The sequence below is a fragment of the Schistocerca serialis genome, unplaced genomic scaffold (assembly GCF_023864345.2).
Source record: "Schistocerca serialis cubense isolate TAMUIC-IGC-003099 unplaced genomic scaffold, iqSchSeri2.2 HiC_scaffold_1196, whole genome shotgun sequence".
NCBI classification, from domain to species: domain Eukaryota; kingdom Metazoa; phylum Arthropoda; class Insecta; order Orthoptera; family Acrididae; genus Schistocerca; species Schistocerca serialis.
In genome coordinates this window covers 725,001-732,500 of record NW_026047399.1, presented here as the reverse complement: position 1 = coordinate 732,500, position 7,500 = coordinate 725,001, and the positions used below count along the sequence as shown (strand labels likewise).

Sequence of the window (7,500 nt, the reverse complement as noted above, 5' to 3'; positions counted from 1 at the left end):
CAAATTAAGCCGCAGGCTCCACTCCTGGTGGTGCCCTTCCGTCAATTCCTTTAAGTTTCAGCTTTGCAACCATACTTCCCCCGGAACCCAAAAGCTTTGGTTTCCCGGAGGCTGCCCGCCGAGTCATCGGAGGAACTGCGGCGGATCGCTGGCTGGCATCGTTTATGGTTAGAACTAGGGCGGTATCTGATCGCCTTCGAACCTCTAACTTTCGTTCTTGATTAATGAAAACATACTTGGCAAATGCTTTCGCTTCTGTTCGTCTTGCGACGATCCAAGAATTTCACCTCTAACGTCGCAATACGAATGCCCCCGCCTGTCCCTATTAATCATTACCTCGGGTTCCGAAAACCAACAAAATAGAACCGAGGTCCTATTCCATTATTCCATGCACACAGTATTCAGGCGGGCTTGCCTGCTTTAAGCACTCTAATTTGTTCAAAGTAAACGTGCCGGCCCACCGAGACACTCACTCAAGAGCACCCTGGTAGGATTGCAACGGGGTCCGCCTCGGGACGCACGAGCACGCACGAGGCGCGTCGCACGCCTTCAGCTCGCCCCACCGGCAGGACGTCCCACGATACATGCCAGTTAAACACCGACGGGCGGTGAACCAACAGCGTGGGACACAAATCCAACTACGAGCTTTTTAACCGCAACAACTTTAATATACGCTATTGGAGCTGGAATTACCGCGGCTGCTGGCACCAGACTTGCCCTCCAATAGATACTCGTTAAAGGATTTAAAGTGTACTCATTCCGATTACGGGGCCTCGGATGAGTCCCGTATCGTTATTTTTCGTCACTACCTCCCCGTGCCGGGAGTGGGTAATTTGCGCGCCTGCTGCCTTCCTTGGATGTGGTAGCCGTTTCTCAGGCTCCCTCTCCGGAATCGAACCCTGATTCCCCGTTACCCGTTACAACCATGGTAGGCGCAGAACCTACCATCGACAGTTGATAAGGCAGACATTTGAAAGATGCGTCGCCGGTACGAGGACCGTGCGATCAGCCCAAAGTTATTCAGAGTCACCAAGGCAAACGGACCGGACGAGCCGACCGATTGGTTTTGATCTAATAAAAGCGTCCCTTCCATCTCTGGTCGGGACTCTGTTTGCATGTATTAGCTCTAGAATTACCACAGTTATCCAAGTAACGTGGGTACGATCTAAGGAACCATAACTGATTTAATGAGCCATTCGCGGTTTCACCTTAATGCGGCTTGTACTGAGACATGCATGGCTTAATCTTTGAGACAAGCATATGACTACTGGCAGGATCAACCAGGGAGCTGCGTCAACTAGAGCTGAGCAGCCGGCCGCCCGGGAGTGTGTCCCGGGGGCCCGCGCGAACACGCAAGCGTCCGCTCAATTATTCTGCAAACAGGAGGAGGCTGAGCTCCCCTGCACCATACACCTCGAAACCCTCTCAGGTCCCGGCGGCGCGCAGCGCCGTCCTAAGTACTTGGTCGGGTTCGAGAGAGGCGCAATCGCCCGGAGTTTGGCGAGTAGACGCTTTAGGTGCGACCACCCGTGCTCCCAACTGAGCTTGCCGCTGCCGACAGAGGCCCGGGAGCGTGCTGTCGTGGCATTGCCGGCGGGAGACAACACGCGCCACCTACGGTGACCGGCAGCTCCAACGCCAGCGCCACAGAAGGACAAAAGCCCCACTTGGGTGCCGAAGCGAACTCTCCCAGCACAGCGCACGCGCCAACACGTCCGCACAGCTGCGATACAAACCACCTGCGAGAACCGCAGAGGCGACCCAGCAGCAGACGGCGTCGCGGCGCCGAGCGCCGGGCGGCGGCGCATCCTCAGCGCACACAGTCCTCAATCGGACCAGCACACTGCAGATGTCCACCGCGCTTCGCACCGGGCCCGCGAGGACCTACTTTGGCCGCACGGCGCCGCGTGCAGGGTGCGCCGGCGCGCAGCTGCGCCGCCTGCCGCCTCCGTCGGCCGGCGCGCCTGCCACTGGCCGCCCCCACCAGCCGGCTGTAGCGCGTGCGCCCACGCACCGCGCGGCCAGCACGCCGGGAGGCCCCCCCTCACCGGCCGGGGACGGTCCCACCCAGCCACCGCCGCGTATCGCTTCACACCCAGATGCCATTCACGTTCGTGGGCATGGTGGGTATCGCTGGAACAACCGGTTGGTAGCTCAACCGATCGTCGCCATCACTGATTCACCTCTAGCGAGAACAACCGCACCACAACGGTTTACCAGTTGTTCATTTGCGTAACGTCACCAGCAAACGTAGGCGTCCATCGCCATTTGCAAATTCAACGATTGTTGCATGCCTGTGTCAGGTGTCACGACACACTATGTCTGCCCACATACACGCAACAACATGTGCACGCTTCGCGAACACGTGGAAGGTGGCCCCCGTACGTATGCGATGTCCATTGCGCGAACGACTGTCAACCGGCCTCTGTCGCATGTCGCAGATGTGGAACGCAGTGCACCATGCTATCACGGTGTGTGAGAAGAGACGACTACGTCTGACAACACGCGCCACTACATCAACAGACGGCTCATGCTGATCGCCATCCAGGGCATACCACACTGCAATCCAGCTCTTATAGGGCGACGACACGTAGCTGAGTGCACAACATTTGGACCGCATGGTTCGCCGTTGTTGGCGCAGTCGTTGTACGGTCACATGTACCACGATGTATCATTCAGTACATGAGGACCAATGTGCAGTACAGTGTGTGATTTGGACGTACAACATCAGCGGACAGTTGACACAGGCCGTACCACAGCGTAGGCTAAGTGCTTCGCCATGCGAATGCCAATGAACAACTGCAAATGCCAATGAACAACTGCAAATGCCAATGAACAACTGCAAAGGGCATTGAGCATGTACGTCCTGCTGCCATCCACATTAGTGTATAGCTGCAAGGTGTTTAACATGAAGCGATACACTGGGGACCGGGCAGTGCGAGTAGCAAACTATATTGCGGGGGTTGCAGTTAGGCAACACTACACTAATTTAACGCGTCGTATGACAATTACAGAGCAGGTTAAGGCCCGACGTGTGTTGGGTTAAGGCCCAACGTGTGTCGGGTTAAGGCCCAACGTGTGTCGGGTTAAGGCCCAACGTGTGTCGGGTTAAGGCCCAACGTGTGTCGGGTTAAGGCCCAACGTGTGTCGGGTTAAGGCCCAACGTGTGTCGGGTTAAGGCCCAACGTGTGTCGGGTTAAGGCCCAACGTGTGTCGGGTTAAGGCCCAACGTGTGTCGGGTTAAGGCCCAACGTGTGTCGGGTTAAGGCCCAACGTGTGTCGGGTTAAGGCCCAACGTGTGTCGGGTTAAGGCCCAACGTGTGTCGGGTTAAGGCCCAACGTGTGTCGGGTTAAGGCCCAACGTGTGTCGGGTTAAGGCCCAACGTGTGTCGGGTTAAGGCCCAACGTGTGTCGGGTTAAGGCCCAACGTGTGTCGGGTTAAGGCCCAACGTGTGTCGGGTTAAGGCCCAACGTGTGTCGGGTTAAGGCCCAACGTGTGTCGGGTTAAGGCCCAACGTGTGTCGGGTTAAGGCCCAACGTGTGTCGGGTTAAGGCCCAACGTGTGTCGGGTTAAGGCCCAACGTGTGTCGGGTTACGGCACAACGTGGGTTACGTTACGGCGCAACGTGGGTTACGTTAAGGCGCAATATAGGTTACGTTAAGGCGCAATATAGGTTACGTTACGGCGCAATATAGGTTACGTTACGGCGCAATATAGGTTACGTTAAGGCGCAATATAGGTTACGTTAAGGCGCAATATAGGTTACGTTAAGGCGCAATATAGGTTACGTTAAGGCGCAATATAGGTTACGTTAAGGCGCAATATAGGTTACGTTAAGGCGCAATATAGGTTACGTTAAGGCGCAATACAGGTTAGGTTAAGGCGCAATACAGGTTAGGTTAAGGCGCAATACAGGTTAGGTTAAGGCGCAATACAGGTTAGGTTAAGGCGCAATACAGGTTAGGTTAAGGCGCAATACAGGTTAGGTTAAGGCGCAATACAGGTTAGGTTAAGGCGCAATACAGGTTAGGTTAAGGCGCAATACAGGTTAGGTTAAGGCGCAATACAGGTTAGGTTAAGGCGCAATACAGGTTAGGTTAAGGCGCAATACAGGTTAGGTTAAGGCGCAATACAGGTTAGGTTAAGGCGCAATACAGGTTAGGTTAAGGCGCAATACAGGTTAGGTTAAGGCGCAATACAGGTTAGGTTAAGGCGCAATACAGGTTAGGTTAAGGCGCAATACAGGTTAGGTTAAGGCGCAATACAGGTTAGGTTAAGGCGCAATACAGGTTAGGTTAAGGCGCAATACAGGTTAGGTTAAGGCGCAATACAGGTTAGGTTAAGGCGCAATACAGGTTAGGTTAAGGCGCAATACAGGTTAGGTTAAGGTACGACATAGGTTAGGTTAAGGTACGACATAGGTTAGGTTAAGGTACGACATAGGTTAGGTTAAGGTACGACATAGGTTAGGTTAAGGTACGACATAGGTTAGGTTAAGGTACGACATAGGTTAGGTTAAGGTACGACATAGGTTAGGTTAAGGTACGACATAGGTTAGGTTAAGGTACGACATAGGTTAGGTTAAGGTACGACATAGGTTAGGTTAAGGTACGACATACGTTAGGTTAAGGTACGACATACGTTAGGTTAAGGTACGACATAGGTTAGGTTAAGGTACGACATAGGTTAGGTTAAGGTACGACATAGGTTAGGTTAAGGTACGACGTAGGTTAGGTTAAGGTACACATTGTTGTAAGGAAAGGTTTAATGGGGGGGCGGGGCGGCCGGTTTGTTGATTGTGATTATAGTAAGTGGATGCCTGCGGCATCATCTGATTTGCCACGTCAGGATGCACCTTTGGCTCATGACAGGCGGCGCTCTCATTCCATGCTTGTGGCAGACCTGTGTCTTTCATTCCTGCCATTGTTTGTGTGCTGTGAGAGGAGGCAGTATTGTGATGTTGGGTGCACCCCTGTGTAGGACATGTGTGGGTGTTGGTGGCTTGGCTGAGCAATGGTGGTTGTCGGGTGGGTGGGATATTCTGTTTTCTGAGTGGACCTCCCAGTCTGGTTATGACAGTGTGGATTGTCTAATGTGGCGGAGAGGATGCACTGGGTGTTGTTCCATGCTGGTGCTTACATATTGTCTGTGTGCGTGTTACAGGGAGAGAGTAGTGCGTGATAAGGGTGTGTGGCTGACGTGTGGTTGTGATTGTGAGCAGAGTCTTTCAGCATGTATACGGACAGTTGTATACATTATCTGTATTCTGATGGCTCTATCTATTACTAATCAGCGCCGTGTATACGTTTAATCCGGTTCCAGTCGAAACTGTTGTATCTCTGTACATTAGTGACACGGCGAGCCCGCTATGTAGTTACTCGTCTCGGCAGCTTCCACCGGTGTATGGCAAATGATTATAAGGAATCAGTCTAGTCGTCAATACCGATGGTGTGACGTCACATGTCTGGGGTGGGGGACGCTGCGCCCTTCCGGTGGGTCATGGCCTAGAAAGACTCTTCCCACGCAGGGGGGCGTGGACTGTCATTGACTCTTCCGAGTAATATACTTGCCGTACGTTTTTGCGACTGCGAGTGCAACGCTCACCGGTACCGACATGGATGGAGCGCCTCCTAGCTGACCGCTCAGCATCGGCATTCGTACAGAGAGCAACGCGATCGCGTCTCTAGCTCGTAACTGGTACAGCTCGCAGCTCATGTATAGGGACAGCGGGAATGTCGCATATTGGACGTACCTCTTTTTTTTTTTTTTTTTTTTTTTTTTTTTTTACTTTATTGTTATTTTAAAACCTGGAATTCAGGTAGGCTGGCAGCGGCACACTACGCCGCTCTTCAGCCATAGCGTTTTACAAGAGTATAAAACATGGTGAATGACAATGAACAAAGTGACGGGCAAAAGAGAGAGGTCACAGAGACATAAAAAAAACACGGAGTCGTTCACATGTGACGATAACAACACTGAAAACACGTTGGCACGGCGCACAAAACACTGGTGAGTCCGACGGCACAAGTGAACGTAGGAGTGGGACGGCAGACACCAAAAACACTATATGACGTCACACACACGAAGCACAAGAGGCGACGATCTCCGGCGCGCGAATGTTCACTATACGTGTGCGAGTCCGGGGACCTGCCAAGAGACGAGGAGGAGGAAGGGGAGTGGGAGAGCGAGAGGGGAGAGCAGAGATGCCACGGGCAGGGGAGATAGGGGGGAGGGAGGAAGGGGGAGAGGAAGCCTGGGGGAAGAGGGGGAAGGGAGGGGACAGGGAGATGGAAAAAGAAGGGAAGAGAAGAGAAGGGAGGGAGGGTGCCGAAAGGAAAGGACACGGGAAGTGGGGGGTGGGGCAGGGTCAAGGTTGATAGGAGGGGTAGATGGAGGGGACGAGGACATCATCAGGGAGAGGGAGCTGGCGGAAGCCACCTTGGGAGAGGGTATGGAGGGTGGAGAGATGGAGACCGGGTGGGACGTGCGAATACAGGCGCGGCAGCGGGCGGGGGTGGGAGAGGAGCGGGGAAACGAGCGGGTGAGGAGGATCAAGTTTACGTGAGGTGTACAGGATACGTATCCTTTCAAGGAAAAGGAGGAGGTGGGGGAAGGGGATGAGATCATACAGGATCCGCGTGGGGGAGGGGAGACGGATGCGATAGGCAAGGCGGAGAGCATGGCGTTCAAGGATTTGGAGGGATTTATAGAAGGTAGGGGGGGCGGAGATCCAGGCTGGATGGGCGTAACAAAGGATAGGGCGGATGAGGGATTTATAGGTGTGGAGGATTGTGGAGGGGTCCAGACCCCACGTGCGGCCGGAAAGGAGCTTGAGGAGACGGAGTCGGGAACGTGCCTTGGCTTGGATTGTCTGGAGATGGGGAGTCCAGGAGAGGCGACGGTCGAGGGTGACGCCAAGGTACTTAAGGGTGGGAGTGAGGGCGATAGGACGGCCATAGACCGTGAGATAGAAATCAAGGAGGCGGAAGGAAGGGGTGGTTTTGCCTACAATGATCGCCTGGGTTTTGGAGGGATTTACCTTGAGCAACCACTGGTTGCACCAAGCGGTGAACCGGTCAAGATGGGATTGGAGAAGGCGTTGGGAGCGTTGCAGGGTGGGGGCAAGGGCGAGGAAGGCGGTGTCATCGGCAAACTGGAGGAGGTGGACGGGGGGCGACGGCGGCGGCATGTCCGCCGTGTACAAAAGGTACAGAAGGGGGGAGAGGACGGAGCCTTGGGGCACACCGGCGGAGGGGAAAAAGGTGTAGGAATCGGTGTTATGGATGGTGACATAGGAAGGACGGCGGGAGAGAAAGGAACCGATCAGACGGACGTAGTTAATGGGAAGGGCAAAGGTTTGGAGCTTGAAGAGGAGACCGGAATGCCAGACGCGGTCATAAGCGCGTTCGAGGTCAAGTGAGAGGAAGATGGCGGAGCGACGGGAATTAAGCTGTTCGGAAAGGAGATGTGTGAGGTGAAGGAGAAGATCGTCGGAAGAG

The 7,500-nt window shown here is 54.0% G+C and overlaps 1 non-coding gene across 1 annotated transcript in view; it reads right to left on the bottom strand.

Annotated features, from left to right (window-relative positions):
• Positions 1-1,287, bottom strand: part of LOC126434972 (small subunit ribosomal RNA) — a 1,910-nt gene extending 623 nt beyond the window's left edge. Inside the window, exon 1 of the ribosomal RNA XR_007579631.1 lies at positions 1-1,287. This exon is cut by the window's left edge and continues 623 nt beyond it. This is a non-coding gene — a ribosomal RNA (small subunit ribosomal RNA).
• Between the last annotated feature and the right edge of the window lie 6,213 nt (positions 1,288-7,500).